General features: G+C 40.2%; 1 protein-coding gene and 1 long non-coding RNA gene across 5 annotated transcripts in view; both read right to left on the bottom strand.

Annotated features, from left to right (window-relative positions):
• The window catches only part of gapvd1 (GTPase activating protein and VPS9 domains 1), a 57,012-nt gene extending 40,210 nt beyond the window's left edge, over positions 1–16,802 (bottom strand). For all 4 annotated transcript variants that reach the window (XM_061906845.1, XM_061906849.1, XM_061906846.1 and 1 more), the window contains exon 1: positions 16,644–16,802. The gene's annotated coding sequence lies outside the window, so the exon portion shown is untranslated. The remainder of the gene's footprint in view (positions 1–16,643) is intronic.
• Positions 1–21,026, bottom strand: part of LOC133556692 (uncharacterized) — a 97,655-nt gene that overhangs the window by 43,050 nt on the left and 33,579 nt on the right. The window lies entirely within an intron of this gene.

Here is a 21,026-nt window from a genome sequence, read left to right as displayed (position 1 = left end):
TTTTCAATGAAAATGTTAAATATCCAAATTATATAACAAAAGAGGAATGTTACTCAAAAACAAATGTACAGATGTTTTAGTAGAACCCAACATTAATGACAAATACATAGTAGGATTTCCTTATCATAGCCAAATGTGAGAAATTATTAGAGTCAATGATGCAGTCACAGGATGCTGTGACACCTTGGAATAAATAAATATAAAGTAATGACGATAATAGATATGTCAAAAGGATGCTAACATCAGGAGATTTGCATGAAGGGAAAAAGGAAGACTATTATTCTCTACTCCTTCTCTTCGTCACATACTAACTTATGTAATGGAAGTTGGTTACGTTTCGTTCATTGCCATACATATGTTGAGTTGTTTGTCTGTGATTCTACAATTCATCCTTCATCTAATGCAGGGGTGTCAAACTAATGTTCATTGTGGGACTCATCACAGTCACAATAGCCCTCAGGAGGTCGCTTCATATTAGTCAGGAGAGGTGGGGGAAATAATCTATTTTTAGATGCATCACAGTTGAAATACATCCATCTAGACCAGGGGTCACCAATGCGGTGCCCGCGGGCACCAGGTAGCCCGTAAGGACCAGATGAGTAGCCCGCTGGCCTGTTCTAAAAATAGCTCAAATAGCAGCACTTATCAGTGAGCTGCCTCTATTTTTTAAATGTTATTTATTTACTAGCAAGCTGGTCTCGCTTTGCTCGACATTTTTAATTCTAAGAGAGACAAAACTCAAATAGAATTTGAAAATCCAGGAAGATAATTTAAAGACTTGGTCTTCACTTGTTTAAATAAATTCATTTATTTTTTTTACTTTTTTATTTAATTCTTCATTTTAGCTTCTGTTTTTTTGACGAAGAATATTTGTGAAATATTTCTTTAAACTTATTATTAAAATTCAAAAAAATTATTCTGGCAAATCTAAAAAATCTTTAAAATCTATTTTAAATCTTATTTCAAAGTCTTTTGATTTTCTTTAAAAAAAAATGTGTTCTGTCTTTGTTAGAAATATAGCTTGGTACAATTTGTTATATATTCTAACAAAGTGCAGATTGGATTTTAACCTATTTAAAACATGTCATCAAAATACTAAAATCAATCTTAATCAGGAACAATTACTAATGGTCTTCCATAAATTCTTTAATTTTTTTCCAAAGAGATTCGAATTAGCTAGTTTTTCTCTTCTTATTTTCGGGTGAATTTTGAATTTTAAAGAGTCGAAATTGAAGATAAACTATATTTCAAAATTTAATTTAAATTTTTTTTCCTGTTTTCTCTTTTTTTAAACCGTTCAATTAATTTTTTTTCATCATTTATTCTCTACAAAAAACCTTCCGTAAAAAGAAAAAAAATGTACGACGGAATGACAGACAGAAATACCCATTCATATATATATATATATATAGATGGATAGATAGATTTATTTATTAAAGGTAAATTGAGCAAATTGGCTATTTCTGGCAATTTATTTAAGTGTGTATCAAACTGGTAGCCCTTTGCATTAATCAGTACCCAAGAAGTAGCACTTGATTTCAAAAAGGTTGGTGACCCCTGATCTAGAGTCTAGAAAGTTTAAGTATTTTATTGACACGCATTATTTCCAGGCCTTAAAGGGTCACATAAAATGATGTGGCCCGCGGGGCCTTTAGATTGACGCCTGCGGTCGAAAGCCTGTATGTAATACTTAAATTAACTTTTTTATTGTACCATGTTTACCCTGTAGTCTTATTATCCACATGTCCACATGATTGAAAGGCTAGAGCAATGCTAGTTCTGTGTCAGTAACCACACCTTCTGCCCAGTCCCTATTTACTAAGGCCTTCAAATTAAAATCAAATGCAAACATCTTTTCAACGACATAAAATCTAAGTGAAAAAAGGTCACGTCTACAATTGAAAGACGAGATACCACCTGTGCCAAATACTGAGATTGTATGTCTTTTTATAGGGGCATAACAATTCACTGTTTAACTCATTTTCGATACAGTAACAAAACACAACAAATCAAAAGTTACTACTCTCAACTTTTCAGCCACAAATGTTCAAAAGTATATGTTTTTAAGAAAAAGAGCTGGACAACAACAACCATGTCATAAAGGAAGAGAGAGGAAGAGGAAGAGAACGCACAAGCACTTGAATCACTAAATTGGAGAAAATGTAAATATTTTTTACCTTTATTAAGCTACAGAAAGCCATGGCAAGCAAACTGAGCACAACATCATGAAATTTGAATCATTACTTGGACAGTACTTTGCAAAATAGTCTCTTGTGGCTTGTTAACGGAGCAAACACAGTTTGGACTCTGGAAGGGGAAAGAGACTATTAGATCATTTAAAACTGCTTTAGAATGGGAATGGCTGCAAGGCCATGGCCGTGTACAACAGCTAATAGACAACCACAGCATTCAAATTGATGTGCCTGACAAATGTAATTGGTTATGCAGAATTTAACACATAGTGATGAGCTATGAATGGATTTCCCGCAAAAGATCTAGACTCACCGCTTTGTGCGTGTTTATATATATATATATATATATAATATTATATTATACATACACACACACATGCACACACACACACACACACACACACACACACACAAACACATTATCATTTGGAATGGGGACCAACCTTTCTACAGGTTGTGGAGGCATAAAAAAAATTAGGTAAAATGACCACTGCCCTGCTCATACACGTGTCTATCTTTCTATCTCTAAATCTCTGGATTGATGAAGTAATGTGCTGATAATTCTTACAGGGGACCCTGGGGAAAAAGAGTTAATATGGTTCATGGGGACCAAATTTAAATAACACTGCATAATTCACATAAAATTTGTACGTGTTAGGGTAAGGGTTAACCTTAACCCTAAACCTAACCTTACATGTTTTATGGGCCAAAGCTTAAAAATCACTTGGGCATCTTCAGAATGGATCTGACTACCATTTAAAAAGGTTTCCCTTTAGGGGACCTGTTTTTTTTGTCCCCATACCGTCAGAGGTCCCCTAAAGGTGACTGTGTAAACAGAGCGATGTCCCCATTAATTAAGATACCAGAACACACGCACACACACACGCACAGTTTCAATGTCATCCCTACAAGCCTGTTTCACAGGTTTCCCTGCTCTTCCGGAGAGTATATAAATTAGAGAGCAGCTTTAGGAGGACAGCAGACATGAACGTTAAGGTATCAAACAACTACGTCTATATTAAGTTTGGTAAACTTGACAAAAAGTCAGAAAAGCAATTTCTAAAATGTTTTGTTATATTTGGGTGGTCGGTAAATTAGTGAACACAGTAGAGGGCTGGAGTGAAACAACACAAATATACACCGCTAGAAAAAGAGGGGCTGGCAGTTGTTTGCAGGCCTTGGCCATTTTAAAAAGAATGGGGATATTCATCTGTCATATCCACCTGGCGTTTTGACCAGGCGGCCGCTACTTTTCCCTTGGCATCCGCGCCGTCGTCGTCTAGCAGGAAGAGCCTATTTACACAGAAGGTACGCTGGGGGTGGGGGGATATAGGTTTTCTGCCCACCCAGTTTAAAGTTAGCCAGTGATTCAACATGTAATTTGATTGTCTAAAAGTGCTTGGCGTTCATAAACCAGCAGAGAGGTGATTCGAGTTGAGAGATTTGTCACGAACAACACAAACAGAAGTACAGAGAGGGCAAGACGTTGTGCCACCCATTCAGGCGCCACCTTGTTTATCCAGGCTTTTGCTTGAAACTTTTTTAAAAACTCATTAAAAAAATGCTTTATTTTGGAAAAACACGCACATGAATGTCAGCATAAGCACACATTACCCGTGATGCTAATTAATAGGGCTGCGAATCTTTGGGTGTCCCACGATTCGATTCAATATCGATTCTTGGGGTCACGATTCGATAATATATCGATTTTTTTCAATTCAACGCGATTCTCGATTCAAAAACTATATTTTTCCGATTCAAAACGATTCTGTATTCATTCAATACATAGGATTTCAGCAGGATCTACCCCAGTCTGCTGACATGCTAGCAGAGTAGTAGATTTTTTTTAAAAAGCTTTTATAATTGTAAAGGACAATGTTTTATCAACTGATTGCAATAATGTTAATTTGTTTTAACTATTAAACGAACCAAAAATACGACTTATTTTATCTGTGTGAAAACATTGGACACAGTGTGTTGTCAAGCTTATGAAATGCGATGCAAGTGTAAGCCACTGTGACAATATTGTTCTTTTTTTTTTTTTTTATAAATGTCTAATGATAATGTCAATGAGGGACTTTTAATCACTGCTATGCTGAAATTATAACTAATATTGACACTGTTGTTGATAATATGAATTTTTGTTTCACTACTTTTGGTTTGTTCTGTCGTGTTTTTGTCTCCTCTCAATTGCTCTGTTTATTGCAGTTTTGAGTGTTGCTGGGTCAGGTTTGGTTTTGGAATTGGATTGCATTTTTATGGTATTGCTGTGTAGTGGTTTGTTGGATTGATTAAAAAAATAAAATAAAAAATTTAAATTAAATGAAAAATTTAAATAAAATTAAATAAACGATTTTTTAAAAATGAGAATCGATTCTGAATCGCACAACGTATTCGATTCGATTCGTACTAGAATCGATTTTTTCCCACACCCCTACTAATTAGGATACATGGTATAGAAACTGGATGGATCGTACAAGTGTGTTCTACTAGTTTTTTGTAGCCTGTCATTTAGCGTGTTAATTGAATGTTACTATTAAACTAGCAGTATTAGAGCCAACTTTCAGCCTGTATAATTGTATTGCTTTTTTCAGTTTTTGCCCAACCGTATTATTAATTTAATGTGATTTCTACATGTATGTACTGGGACTGCAACTAACAAATATTATAAATTATATTATATTAGCTAGACAATTAGTCATCGACTATCTTAACGATTAGTTGACTAATCAAATTGTAAAGCGTACACAAATTCAGTGGCTCATTTTCAGACAGTAGTGTTGTATATGAATATTTTGTACCAGTACCAAAATTATTTAAATACTTTTCGGTACTTTTCTACATGATGGAGACCACAAAAAATGTCATTTTTGGCTTTGTTTTAGCAAAAAATCTTAAGGTACATTAAACATATGTTTCTTATTACAAGTGTGCCCCTAAATAAAATAGTGAACATACAAGACAACTTGTATTTTATTAGTAAGTAAGCAAACAAAGGCTTCTAATTTAGCTGCTGACGTATGCAGTAACATTTTGTTTCATTTTCGTTTCTATTATTTTGTTAACATTATTAAGGACAAGTGGTAGGAAAGGAATTATTAATCTATTTGTTCATTTACTGGTAATATCTGCTTACTTTCTCTTTTAACATATTCTATCTACACTTCTGTTAAAATGTAATAATCACTTAATCTTCTGTTGTTTGATACTTTACATTAGTTGTGGATGATACCATAAATTTGGGTATCAATCCGATACCAAGTTGTTACAGGACCGGTAATTTACAGAGGCGGTATACTACCCAATATGATTGGTTAGTATCGCGGCACTATACCAATACCAGTATAACATACAACCCTATCAGACATCGACTTTAAATTTAGTTTACGATACGTTAAGCACAGGCTTGCTGACAACAAAGATGACTAATTAATTCATAAATATTTATTTACACTAACTATGCTAGTCATTCATTCAGCTGTTACAAAATTATTCGGTGTTTGCTTTTCATACATCTTTCCCTTGTATTCATCGTGTATTTCCTTATGATTCTTGAAGAGGTGAGAGATCAAAATACTCGTATTAAAAGGAAGACGTCTTGGCTCCTCCTCGCATAACCAACCTATTGCAGTCATTGCAAATTGATAGTTTTTTATCCGTCAGACACACATTAAAATAATCCCAAACCGTAGAAATGGTGTGATTAGTCGTTCACCGAGCGAGCTCGCTTGTTAGCCGGGCTACAGCACCGGCAACAACACACTCTTGATGTTGTTATGCTCCACTCGCGGCGGTTTGATGAGGTCATCAAGCGTCACCAGTAAACCGCTCATGCTGCAGTCGTCAACTCCTGTGTTGTGTGTGGGTGAGGGGAGAAAGGAGAGCGGAGAGGGGAGGGGCTGCTGACTGGGTTTATATCCGTGTTTTACTAGACATGTACCGCTCTAATTTTAGTTTTTGAAACCGATACCGATCATTTCCAATATTTCATTTCAAAGCATTTATAGGCCATATATATATATAGGACATCTCTAAATAAAATGCTTTTTTTTTTAAACACACTTTAGCCATGATGCATATTTTAGGTAAAATAGTTTACATTTAAAAAATGTTACGCTTGCCATAACCTTTTTCTCCTAATAAATTTACATCGGTAACATTTGTATTAGGTAGACCACCCCCCACCCCGAAAGGGACAAGCGGTAGAAAATTGATGGATGGATGGAAACTCAAACAATTAATCAAAGTAACAGACTATAAATATAAGTTTTTGTCTAATTGACTTAAACAGCCTGTCTCTTGAATGGACTGTAGCCTCCACATGGACTTGTATATCCCTAAAGACTGTAGACTAACTAAACTCCAACTCTGCTGTTTACTCCTGGGAACAATAGTTACGGAAGACTGAACGTTCCTTGACATCCAGTAGAAAAGAGGCCTTAAGACCTCCAGTGCAGAGAGTTAGGGGATAACCGTTTGGGTGTAAACGGTACACACAAATCAAAATAGAGATGATTTAATGTATCTTTTGTTTTCATTTTTGAATAGACATTACTGTCAGATGACCAATCGAGTAGGATGTGGATTAAGAACTCTCACTTCTGCACTCATGAGTAAGTACATTCCTCACATATTTGGACGGAACTGAAAAAACAACAGTATTAGGTGGCTTGCTGGGAGGTGAACAGCCTCAATGCCTTCTGTGGGAGCAAGCTTTAGTAGTAGACCTAGCAGCTACATTAAACTACGTGGTGAGACACTCACAGAGGAACTGCATAGCAGAAGAGAAACCATACAAAAGGGTAAATGCAACCGTCAACGCTTCGTGACAATGATGCCAATTATGGTAGAACAGTACTTCTTAACATGAAAATCTATGAAGACTGACGGCAAATGACAAACATTTTAAAGAATGCATGGAAAAGAAGGCAGAGGGAGTACAAAATTGAATATTAACACTAAAAAACATCACAGCACTAAAGTTTCCAAATGATCTCTTAAAACACAAGCAAAAGGTAACCATGGCGATACTCCAATAACCATGGCGATACTCCAACTTCCTCTTGTAAATTCCTTTTTACATCATTCCTGACACTGGCCGTAAGCAACCTTGGCCTGAGCTACACACTCTCCCTTAGCTACACAAAAATCTGCCTGAACCACTTTTGAGTGTGTTTTTGAGAGTGAGTGACTGGACAAATTCATTGGAAAAGTTACAGGATGTACGAGGCATTCCTTAACCAAATTGATTCACAGTATGGAACTACTTTACGATAGCCTTTGAAGAGGCTCTGGAGTGCCTTATTTAAAGCAAAGTGTATTGTAATCTGCTACATGTCAAGAAGCAGCAAAATGTTTAAAAAATGGCTGAATAATACCTACTTAACCTGGGATAAAGTGTAGTTTGAATTGTGGAGCAATGTCATACAACCGTGGCTAAATAATTACTCTATAAGAATAAACAACATATTACTACTTACAACACAAATCATCTGAGTACTATCAACCTTAAGCATTTTTGCACGTTAGTTTTAAGATAACCGGTATATAACATATACCGCCATTTGGACGAAAAATACTGTACTATCAGTTTTGGTCCATACATTGCCCTGCCCAAGGTTCTCGCATGATTCAGTTTTGGGCGCATGTCTCAGTTTTCATAAACAGTCTCAGTTGTAGTATTTAGTTAAATCAAAAACACATTGGTGACTTAGTTTTTTTTAAGCGAGTACAGCTGCAAAATAATTCATCATAGAGCCAAATAAAGTTGTAGCATAAAGTATTAATCCATCTTTCCAGATTGTCACCAAACGCACCACAATATGGTTAGTCGAGCCAAACGTGAATATGGCAATTGTAAAACAATGTGGAACGCCAGCATATCATCTAACAAAAGTTACGGTAACTTTCCTAATACTGGAGTAGGGAAAGTGAGTAAGGAATCAAATTAAAGGTCTTGATGCTTTATCTGATAAGGCAGATTGCAGCCATGATATAATATGTACCGTAATTTTCGGATTGTAAATCACTCCGGAGTATACGTCGCACCGGCCAAAAAAGGAATAATAAAGAAAGAAAAAAACATATATATGTCGCAATGGAGAATAATTATAAGTCGCATTTTGGGGGGAAATGTATTTGATAAAATCCAACACCAAGAATAGACATTTGAAAGGCAATTTTAAATAAATAAAGAATAGTGAACAACAGGCTGAATAAGTGTACGTTATATGACGCATAAATAACCAACTGAGAACGTGCCTGGTATGTTAACGTAACATATTTTGGTAAAAGTCATTCAAACAACTATAACATATAGAACATGCTATACGTTTACCAAACAATCTGTCACTCCTAATAGATAAATCAGATGAAATCTTCTTCCTCGATGTCGCTTCTAAACCAATATGCTCTGTTGTTTTCTGCTGCATATTTCACTACGTCCAGCTTGTAATCTGCAGTACATGATTTCCTTTTCGGTCCAATTTTTGTTCAGCCCTTCTCAGTTTTTATAAGTTACCGCCAACGATGAAATGATCCATTTTAATAGCTACGGCAGTAGCATATAGCAGTTTGTATTTCAAGACCCACAATGCACTTCTGCCATAAACCTCCCCCGCCGAATTCTTATTGGCTGACGTGTGTGTGACGTCTATCTTCGGGAAGTTTTGCCCATTCCTCTTTGCAGCACCTCTCAAGCTCCATCAGGTTGGATGGGAAGTGTTGGTTTTCATCAAGTATGTCTCTCTACATTGCTCCATTCATTTAAGTTTGATCGGGGAGGTGACCAAGAACCTGATGGTCACTCCGTCAGATCCTCTTTGGAGAGAGGAGAACTTTTCAGAGGGAAAACTATCTCGGCAGCAAACCACCAACCAGGCCTGCATGGTAGAGTGACCAGATGAGAGCCAATTCTAAGTAAAATCTTGGCCAAAATGTACCTGAAAGACTCTCAGAGCATGAGAAACAAAATTCTCTGGTCTGATGAGACAAAATTGAACTCTTTGGCGTGAATGCCAGGCATCATATTTGGAGAAAACCAAGTCTTGCTAATCACCAGGCCATCGTGTTGTGGAGATGGTTTTCTGCAGCAGGAACAGGGAGACTAGTTCAGGAGAGATGAAAAGATGAATGCAACAATGTACAGAGACATCCTGGATGAAAATCAATGCTTCCCATCGAACCTGATGGAGCTTGAGAGGCACCACAAACAGGAATGGGCAAAACTGCCCACAGATAGGTGTGCGAAGTTTGTGGCATCATATCCAAAAAGCACTTAAAGCCGGTGGGGCGGGGTCGTTCTATTCTCTGTCACCATCTTTTTTGGACATTACTACTTGCCGTAGTTTTGAAGCAATGCACGATGGGACTCTGGATGTTGTGTGTCAGTGTATTAACGTGCCGGCTGGAATAATCACCACACTTGCCAACCCTCCCGATTTTTACCGGAGACTCCCGAATTTTAGTGCCCCTCCCGCAAAACTCCCGGTCAACCATTCTCCCGAATTTCTCCCGATTTCCACCCGGACAAAAAAACTGGGGACGTGCCTTAAAGGCACTGCTTTTAGTGCCCTCCTCAACCTGCCGTCACGTCCGTACAAAAAGCGTGTCGGCCCATTCAAGTAATACATGCGGCTTTTACAAACACTCATACGTGAAAGCAAAGCATACTTGATCAACAGCCATACAGGTCACACTGAGGGTGGCCGTACAAACAACTGCAACACTGTTACAAATATGCGCCACACTGTGAACCCGCCCGCACCAAACAATAATGACAAACACATTTTGGGGAGAAAACCTGCACCGTAACACAACATAAACACAACAAAACAAATACCCAGAACCACTTGCAGCACTAACTCTTCCGGGACGCTACAATATACACAACACACGCTGGGAAATAGCTCCGTGCCTGCCTACTTTATGGGTTATAGATAAACCTATGGATAACGGAGACATATATAATAGTCTCCTTCTTGTTGTGTGTGCAGTTGTGCACTCTACAAAAGCCGTAGAGGTTACTACGTGACTGGGCCAGCATGCTGTTTATATGGAGGAAAAGTGGACGTGACGACAGGCTGTCCTCACTCAGGTCCGGCTGGAAATCGAGAGAGATTCGGGAGAATGGTTGTCCCGGAAGATTTTCGGGAGAGGCACTGAAATTCGGGAGTCTCCCAGAAAATTTGGGAAGGTTGGCAAGTATGCATTTAGTGGTCAATTGTAGGGACTATGGAATACGTACTGTACTGTGCAGTCTACTAATAAAAGTTTAAATCAATAAATCAATCAATCAATCAATCAAAAGTGTTATCAGTGAGTAGCTACAGTAAGTGCAGTAAAAAAAAAAAACGATTTAACATGCATAGAGACAAGCGGTGTAAAATGGATGGACGTATAACGAAACAACACTTTCACTTCAGTTTCCCACAAGACGCCTGCGTGTGTATGGAGCACCTTTACCATACATTGATACAGCCCAAGACTGTATTATACTGATACTATATATTAGTACCATGAATTGATTAACGTGGACCCCAACTTAAACAAGTTGAAAAACTTATTTGGGTGTTACCATTTAATGGTCAATTGTACGGAATATGTACTGTGCAGGGCAGCACGGTGGAAGAGGGGTTAGTGCATCTGTCTCACAATACAAAGGTCCTGAGCGGTCCTGGGTTCAATCCCGGTGTGGAGTTTGCATGTTCTCCCCGTGTCTGCGTGGGTTCCCTCCGGGTACTCCGGCTTCCTCCCACCTCCAAAGACATGCACCTGGGGATAGGTTGATTGGCAACACTAAATTGGCCCCAGCGTGTGAATGTGAGTGTCAATGTTGTCTGTCTATCCGTGTTGGCCCTGCCATGAGGTGGCGACTTGTTCAGGGTGTACCCTGCCTTCCGCCCGAATGCAGCCGGGATAGGCTCCAGCAACCCCAAAAGGGACAAGCGGTAGAAAGTGGATGGATGGCTGGATGTACTGTGCTATCTACTAATAAAAGCTTCAACCAATCAATCAATCAATCAAGTGTGATCAGTGAGTAGCTAAAGTGAGTGTATTTAAAAAAAAAAAAAAACTGATTTAACATGCATAGGGACAAGCAGCACGGTGGACAGGGGTTTGTGCATGTGCCTCACAATAGGAAGGTCTTGAGTTGTCCTGGGTTCAATCTCGGGCTCGGGATCTTTCTGTGTGAAGTTTGCATGTTCTCCCCGTGACTGTGTGGGTTCCCTCTGGGTACTCCGGCTTCCTCCCACCGCCAAAAACATGCAACTGGGGATAGGTTGATTGGCAACACTACTATGTGAGTGTGAATGTTGTCTGTCTATCTGTGTTGGCCCTGCGATGAGGTGGCGACTTGTCCGAATGCAGCTGAGATAGGCTGCAGCGACCCCCCGCGACCCCAAAAGGGACAAGCGGTAGAAAATGAATGGATGGATGGGCATATCGCCCAGCCCTAGACTGTATTATGCTGATAGTATATATTTGTACCATGAATTGAATAATGTGGACCCCAACTTAAACAAGTTGAAAAACTTATTCGGGTGTTACCATTTAGTGGCAAATTGTACTAAATATGTACTGTACTGTGCAACCTACTAATAAAAGTTTCAATCAATAAATCAATCAATCTACTAATAAAAGTTTCAATCAATCAAAAGTGCGATGAGTGAGCAGCTACAGTGAGTGTATTTAAAAAAAAAACGACAAAAATGGATGGGTATATAACAAAACAACACTTCCACTTCAGTTTCGCACAAAACGCCTGAGTGTGTATGGAGCACCTTTACCATACATTGTTGTAGGGCTGGGCGATATATCGATATATAAACGATATTTCGCGGGTTTGTCTCTGTGCGATATAGAAAATGACTATATCGTAATATTCGAGTATACAGTACGTTCTCACGCAGTTGCTTCTAGCTGCGGGCATTACACTTCAGGTTCTTCTCACTCTTTCCTGTCTGTCCTCACAGACAAGCAGGCGCACATTCTTACATACGTCACATACTGTCACGTCATACGTTACATACGTATACGCCCTCGCCCAACAGAGAGGTAGCAGACTGGGCTACGTTAGCTGCTAATGTAGCCGTATGAGTGGGAATACGAGAGAAAGAAGGTGCGGATCTGGTAAAAAATGAAGGAAGACTTAATTCATGATAAAAACAGTAGGGGATCCATCGTCTGGCGGTGGTTCGGCTTCAAGTGTCGAACAGAAATTTGTCAAGTGTGGGGCAAAAGCGTTGCTATAAAAAGAAGCATTACTGCTAATATGTAGCATCAATTGAAAAGTCACTTGCTAGAGAATAAAGAGAATTTCACAACGTTCGTCGTAACCTACTACAGTGAAGGACGAATACTATTTGATTTCCTATTATGCAGCTCATTTTTATTTGACACTTAAAAGGTCTCTGACAATCTTGCACGTTATGTTTTGGAAATGACTTGAATGTTTGTGCCATTGCTTAAAGGCCTACTGAAACCCACTACTACCTACCACGCAGTCTGATAGTTTATATATCAATGATGAAATATTAACATTGCAACACATGCCAATACGGCCTTTTTAGTTTACTAAATTGCAATTTTAATTTTTCTGCGAAGTGTCCTGTTGAAAACGTTGCGGTATGACGACGCATATGATGAAATGTATGATGACACGTGCGTTTGACATCACCGGTTGTAGCGGACATTTTTTTCCAGCCCGATCCAACCTATAAGTAGTCTGCTTTAATCGCATAATTACACAGTATTCTGGACATCTGTGTTGCTGAATCTTTATCAATTTGTTCAACTAATAATGGAGAAGTCAAAGTAGAAAGATGGAGGTGGGAAGCTTTTAGCCTTTAGCCAAACAAACACAGCCGGTGTTTCCTTGTTAAAAATTCCCGAAGGTGAAGCTTTACTATGGAACAGAGCGGTCAAGCGAACATGGATCCCGACCACATGTCAACCGCAGGTTTCGGTGAGAAAATAGTGGTAATAAGTCAGTTGTTAACGTATTTATTGAGCGGAGCTTGTGTCCTCCTGCAGCTGCGGACGTTGACCTCTACCCACTGGTGACACTGGTGGTCACCAAACCCTTCCGACTTTCAGGTATGACTTTATAATCTCACTAAAACAGTAGTAACACAATAGGCAGATAAGGGATTTTTCAGAATTATCCTAGTAAATGTGTCTAATAACATCTGAATCGCTCCCACTGCCCTCGCCTTTTTTTTTCTTCTTCTAGTCCTTCACTCTCACTATCCTCATCCACAAATCTTTCATTCTCGCTTCAATTAATGGGGAAATTGTCGCTTTCTCGGCCCGAATCGCTCGCGCTGCTGGTGTCCATGATTGTAATCAATGTGAGGAGCCCTCATACCGGTGACGTCACATGCACATCGGCTTCTACTTCCGGTACAGGCAAGGCTTTTTAATTAGCGACCAAAAGTTGCAAACTTTATCGTCGATGTTCTCTACTAAATCCTTTCAGCCAAATTATAGCGATATCGCGAAATGATCAAGTATGACACATAGAATGGACCTGCTATCCCCGTTTGAATAAAAAATTTCATTTCAGTAGGCCTTTAAAGTTTGTAGGGCTCTTCACATCCTCACATTGTTTATTATCATAGCCACCAGCAGCAAGAGCGATTTGGACCGAGAAAGCGACGATTTCCCCATTAATTTGAGCGAGGATCAAAGATTTGTGGATGAGGAAAGTTAGAGTGAAGCAATACAAAATATATATATATATATATATTTTAAAAAAGGCGACGGCAGTGGGAGCGATTCAGATGTTATTAGACACATTTACGAGGATAATTCTGGAAAATCCCTTATCTGCTTATTGTGTTACTAGTGTTTTAGTGAGATTATAAAGTCAAACCTGAAAGTCGGAGGGCTGTGGTGACCGCCAGTGTCTCTGAGGGAAGTCATATGGAGGAGCCAAGAAAGTCACAGCTGCCTTTTTGACAGCTGCTGCAGGAGGACGCTAACTCCGCTCAAGTCTCCAATAAGAGCCGACTTAATATCACAATAGTCTCACCCAAAAACTTGCAAGTTGACATGTGGTAGAGAGACATTTTTGCTTGACCGCTCTGTTCCCAATTAAAGCTTCACAACAAACAAAGAAACACCGGCTGTGTTTTGGTTGCTAAAGGCAGCTGCAATCCACCGCTTTCCACCAACAGCATTTTTCTTTATAGTCTACATTATTATTGAACAAATTGCAAAAGATTCAGCAACACAGATATCCAAAATACTGTGTAATTATGCGATGAAAAGAAACGACTTTTAGCCATGAGTGGTGCTGGGATAAAATGTCCGCTCCAACCAATAACGTCACAAGCAGGCGTCAACGTAGGCGTCATCATTTCGCGCCACGTTTTCAACAGGATACCTCGCGGGAAATTTTAAATTGCAATTTAGTCAACTAAACCGGCCGTATTGGCATGTGTTGCAATGTTAAGATTTCATCATTGATATAAAAACTATCAGACTGCGTGGTCGCTAGTAGTGGGTTTCAGTAGGCCTTTAAAAGTAACATAAATGAATGCAGTATGAATAAAAATGTTTTAATGTACACACTAGAGGTGCGCGGTTTGCGGTCACAACCGCAGAGTCCGCGGATAAACCGCGGGTCGGGCGGGTGACATGACGAAAAAATAAATTTTAAATAGATTCGGGCGGGTGGTGGTTGAACCAATTCGGAAATATATATTGTAATAATCCCAGGAATGTAGGCTCATAAAACTTCTTTGTTTGTCTTGTCTTTATTGCACAAGATGTAATACAACCACACAACAGCTCTCATGTCTCTAACGTTTTTCCCGGGACAACGCGAACTCTCACTTCCTCTCGACAACGTCACTTCCCTATCTCTCCCGGAAATCCTGCGCCCCAGCCGAAGTCATTGGCTAACACCCTGTAGCCAGCCGCTATATTATACATAGTTAAATGTTATGTTGAAGAGGTTCATTTAGCCTACTGACGTGTATTTATAAATGGTTGATTTATGCAGGCTAGTAGGTAAAGTGTTGTACCTGACAACTCTTGATGGTACAATCCATATATCACGTCACAGACAACGTCACGCTAACATCACGTGACACCTCCGATGAAGGCTGCAGAAGCAAGGTAGCCCAAACTTGTCAGGTACAACACTTTACCTTACTAGCCTATAGAAATCAACCATTTATAAATAGTTAAATGTTGTTACCCACATACGAAAAACGAGCAGCACTCTTTGAAACAGTATGTGGGCATACTTTTATTTTGAAGTGTCTCGTTTGGTCCGTCGACGGATGTAAGGAAGCTACTTCCGGGTATGGCTAACGAGGTATTTGTCCTTTTTTGGTATTTTACTTGGTAAAATGTTTGATCCACATGCTGTGCATGTTATTATTTTTACGTTTGTAACCTGCTTTATTTATTACAGTTTTCACTGTGAATTTGATGGGAAAGTAAGCCTTCAAATAAATCAGTTCAAGAAAGCCATTGTGTCCGTGCTATTTGGAGGGAGTTACACTTTCTAACCCCACTAATGCCTTGCATCGTCTATATTAGATATATAACAGTGGGTGGGTGTGGCTTTGATGAAATGTTGGTTCGGGTGGATTGCGGGAGGATGACCACTTTAGTGATGCGGTTGCGGCTGATATAATTGCCTATCCGCGCATCTTCAGTACACACATATAATCATCATACTGCTATGATTATATGCAACAAGTGTTCATTCAAGGCTAAGGCAAAATATCGTAATATATATCGTATATCGCGATATGGCCTAAAAATATCACAATATTAAAAAAAGGCCATATCGCCCAGACCTATGTACAATCTACTAATAAAAGTTTCAATCGATCAAAAGTGTGATGAGTGAGTAGCAACAGTGAGTGTATTTAACATGCGTAGGGACAAACGGTATAAAATGGATGGGTATATAACGAAACTATACTCTCACTTCAGTTTTGCACATAAACGCCTGCGTGTGTATGGAGCACCTTTATCAAACATTGATGTATACATTTTGTGTGGAATTGAATTTGATGCGACCGCGTTGAAGCAGAAGTTGACTAGTTTGACAGCATAACAACCGAAATGTTTAATTAGACGTCAGGTCGAGCAAAATCACAATAAGCTTTGGGGGACACCGAGAGAACAGACGCCGCGGTCCACTGCTACCAGACCAGTAGCGGGGGAGAACCAAATCAGGACTAATTGGGTAAAATAACCTTGGAGGACAAAATACGGAGGCTAACCCATCATTAGCCGGCCAAAGTTTAGCAAGGTGCGCTGCTAACCACACGCTATTCAAAGTGGTGCGGAAAGCTAACTATGAGCTAACCTAGCCTAGCTTAGCTTAGCTTAGTTTAGCTTAGTTTAGCTTAGTTTAGGTGTACGAGCTACTCGGTGGCCAAAATAAGACCCAACCAAACCCACAGCATGAATCGGGAAACTTACCAGACTTCGAATTCAGATGTTGTTGTATCGCCGTGGCGCCAAACAAAGCCGGTCGTGAGGTTTGTCAAGCGGGAGCGATTGTTTGTCTGCGGCTGGCCGTCTCTCTGTGGGCTCAGCCAGAGCGAACACTGCTGTCATTTGCTGTCATCACGAGGACAACACGCATGCGCAGTGCTTGTTAAGGCGATATGGCGGTGCGTCCATCTATTCATTTTTTACCGCTTGTCCCTTTTTGGGATCCCGGGGGGTTGCTGGACCCAATCTCTGCTGCATTCGGGCGGAAGGCATTTTACACCCTGGACAAGTCGCCATTTCATCACAGGATATTGGGTCCATCAGGCATATAAATGGATATTAGAACACTTTAAAGGCCTACTAAAACCCACTACTACCGACCACGCAGTCTGATAGTTTGAATATCCATCCATCCATCCATTTTCTACCGCTTATTCCCTTTCGGGGTCGCAGGGGCCGCTGGCGCCTATCTCAGCTACAATCGGGCGGAAGGCGGCGTACACCCTGGACAAGTCGCTACCTTATCGCAGGGCCAACACAGATAGACAGACAACATTCACACTCACATTCACACACTAGGGCCAATTTAGTGTTGCCAATCAACCTATCCCCAGGTGCATGTCTTTGGAAGTGTGAGGAAGCCGGAGTACCCGGAGGGAACCCACGCATTCACGGGGAGAACATGCAAACTCCACACAGAAAGATCCCGAGCCTGGATTTGAACCCAGGACTGCAGGACCTTCGTATTGTGAGGCAGACGCACAATGATGAAATATTAACATTGCAACACATGCCAATACGGCCGATTTAGTTGAATGAATTGCAATTTTAAATTTCCCACGGAGTTTCTTGTTGAAAACGTCGCGGAATGATGACGCGTGCGCGTCACGTCACGGACTGTCAGGAAATATTAGTTCAGCACCAGTTACGGCTAAAAGTCGTCTCTTTTCATCACATAATTACACAATAATTTCAACATCCATGTTGCTGAATCTTTTCCAATTTGTTCAATTAATAATGTAGACTATAAAGAACAATGCTGTTGGTGGATTTAGCACAGAGACACAGCCGGTGTTTCTTTGTTTTTAACACAGAGCGGTCAAGCGAACATGTTTCTCTACGTCAACCAGCATGTTTTTGGATGGGAAAATTGTGATATATAAATCTTACCGGGGACATCATTGGATTATTCATCCTCCTGCAGTAGCTGATTAAAAGGCAGCTGTGAGCTTGGCTCCTCGGCTTCTCTCTGAGACACTGCGTGTTCACCGCAGCCATCCGACCTCGAGGTATGTCTTTACAATCTCAATAAAACACTAATAAAACAATAAGCAGATAAGGGATCTTCCAGTATTATCATAGTACATGTGTCTAATTACATCTGAAACGCTCACACTGCCGTCACTTTTTGTTTTATTTTTTTATTTTTATTTTTGTAGTCCTTCACTATCAATATCATCATCAACAAATCTTTCATCCTCGCTCAAATTAATGGGGAAATTGTCGTTTTCTCTGTCCGAATAGCTCTTTCTGCTGGAGGCTCCCATTAAAAACAATGTTAGGACGTGAGGAGCCCTCACCCTTGTAACGTCATCGTCTGCGACTTCCGGTAAAGGCAAGGCTTTTTTATCAGCACCAAAAGTTGCGAACTCTCATTTCAGTAGGCCTTTAAAGGCCTACTGAAATTAGATTGTCTTATTAAAAAGGGGATAGCAGGTCCATTCTATGTGTCATACTTGATCATTTTGCGATATTGCCATATTTTTGCTGAAAGGATATAGTAGAGAACATCGACGATAAAGTTCGCAACTTTTGGTCGCTAATAAAAAAGCCTTGCCTGTACCGGATGTAGCAGACGATGTGCGTGTGACGTCTCGGGTTGTAGGGCTCCTCACATCCTCATATTGTTTATAATCATAGCCACCAGCAGCAAGAGCGATTCGGACCGAGATAGCGACAATTTCCCCATTAATTTGAGCGAGGATGAAAGATTCGTGGATAAGGATAGTGAGAGTGAAGGACTAGAAAGAAAAAAAAAGGCGAGGGCAGTGAGAGCGATTCAGATGTTATTAGACACATTTACTAGGATTATTCTGGAAAATCTCTTATCTGCTTATTGTGCTACTAGTGTTTTAGTGAGATTATATGGTACCTGAAAGTCGGAGGGGTGTGGCCACGTGTGTAGTGACCGCCAGTGTCTCCGGTGGGAGGAGGTAATAGTCCGCAGCTGCAGGAGGACGGAAGCTCCGCTCATGTTTACGGTAAGAGCCGACTTATTAGCACAATTTTCTCACCGAAACCTGCTGGTTGACATGTGGTCAGGATCCATGTTCACTTGACCCCTCTGTTCCATAGTAAAGCTTCACCTTCGGGAATTTTAAACAAGGAAACGCCGGCTGTGTTTGTGTTGCTAAAGGCGGCCGCAATACATCGCTTCCCACCTCCATCTTTCTACTCTGACTTCTCCATTATTAATTGAACCAACGTTTCTCATTGTCATCCCACCGGGTCGAGTTTTTCCTTGCCCTGATGTGGGCTCTGAACCGAGGATGTCGTTGTGGCTTGTGCAGCCCTTTTGAGACACTTGTGATTTAGGGCTATATAAATATACATTGATTGATTTATATATATATTTTTAAATGTTTCATTCTTTTTCACAAATCCTTATGATACTCCCACGTATAATTTAAGCATCTCGGGGCATAATAGTGCCATCATTAATGGTTGCTTTGTTCTTCTAACCAATGACATAATATCTACATCTGAGCTGTTAAAATGATAAAATACATTTTTTTTGTGTCATTGTAAATACAATCTTTCCGATGAATAACTATTTATTTATTGATAAACTCTTTAGTTTCGACAATGTTTTTTTTTATTTTGCTGCATCGATTTAAAAAAATGTAATACACATGGTTTTCCACAAGATGGTGGTCTAATCAAAATGACGCAAGGCTTACACACAACACATTACAATAAAAACATATGAATAATATGAACCATTTGGTGCATTGATTTACAAAACAAATTACATTTCAACTTTTTTTCTAAAGTCTGTTTATATTTTTAGTTTTTTCCTGCATAAAAACAGCAAACACCAAAGGGATTACCATGAATTGAATGGTTGTACTTGTATAGCACCTTTCTACCCCTTTTTAAGGAACCCAAAGCGCTTTGACAGTATTTCCACATTCACCCATTCACACAATGATGGCGGGAGCTGCCATGCAAGGCGCTAACCAGGACCCATCAGAAGCAAGGGTGAAGTGTCTTGCTCAAGGACACAACGGGCGTGACTAGGACGGTAGAAGGTGGGGATTGAACCAGTAACCCTCAGATTGCTGGCACGCCCACTCTCCCAACTTCTCCCTCCGCCAAGTTGAAAAGCTTATTCGGGTGTCACCATTTAGTGGTCAATTTTACGGAATATGTACTGTAATGTGCAATCTACTGATAAAAGTCTCAATACATCAATCAAAGTGTAATAATCAAAAAGTAGATGGTTACGTTAAAGTTAAAGTACCACTGATTGTCACACACACACACGAGGTGTGGTGAAATTGTTCTCTGCATTTGACCCATCTCCCTTGATCACCCCTTGGGAGATGAGGCGAGCAGTGATCAGCAGCGGTGGCCGCGCCCCGGAATCATTTTTGGTGATTTAATCCCCAATTCCGGGGCCAGCACGGTGGAACAAAGGGTTAGTGCATGTGCCTCACAATACGAAGGGCCTGAGTAGTCCTGGGTTCAATCCCGGGCTCGTGATCTTTCTGTATGGAGTTTGTATGTTCTCCCCGTGACTGCGTGGTACTCCGGCTTCCTCCCACCTACAAAAACATGCACCTGGGGATAGGTTGATGGCATCACTAAATTGGCCGTAGTGTGTGAATGTGAGTGTGAATGTTGTCTGTCAATCTCTGTTGGCCCTGGCGACTTGTCAAGGGTGCACCCCGCCTTCGCTGAGATAGGCTCCAGCACCCCTGCGACCCTGAACGGGACAAGCGGTAGAAAATGGATAGATGGATGGATAACCCCCAATTCCAACCCTTGATGCTGAGTGCCAAGCAGGGAAGTAATCGGTCCCATTTTTATAGTATTTGGAATGAGTTTGAACTCACGAACTACCGATATCAGGGAGGACACTCTAACCCCAGATATCATAAAGAACAATTACCGAGTATGTGTGTGTGGTGGTGGCAGGGGCACCGAAAAGGGGGGGTTAAAGGAGACGGATTCTAGGGGCCCATGATGGAGGGGGGCCCAGAGAGGCCCCTAATGATGATGAAATTAAAATACAGAGGGGTCCTGTAAAGATACAGGGGCCCTGTAAAGATTCTTTTCATGGGGCCCAAAATCCCTAGCGGCGCC

Source organism: Nerophis ophidion, linkage group LG07 (assembly GCF_033978795.1).
Source record: "Nerophis ophidion isolate RoL-2023_Sa linkage group LG07, RoL_Noph_v1.0, whole genome shotgun sequence".
Classification (NCBI taxonomy): domain Eukaryota; kingdom Metazoa; phylum Chordata; class Actinopteri; order Syngnathiformes; family Syngnathidae; genus Nerophis; species Nerophis ophidion.
Note: the sequence above shows the minus strand (reverse complement) of the source record. Positions and strands in the feature narration are given on the sequence as shown.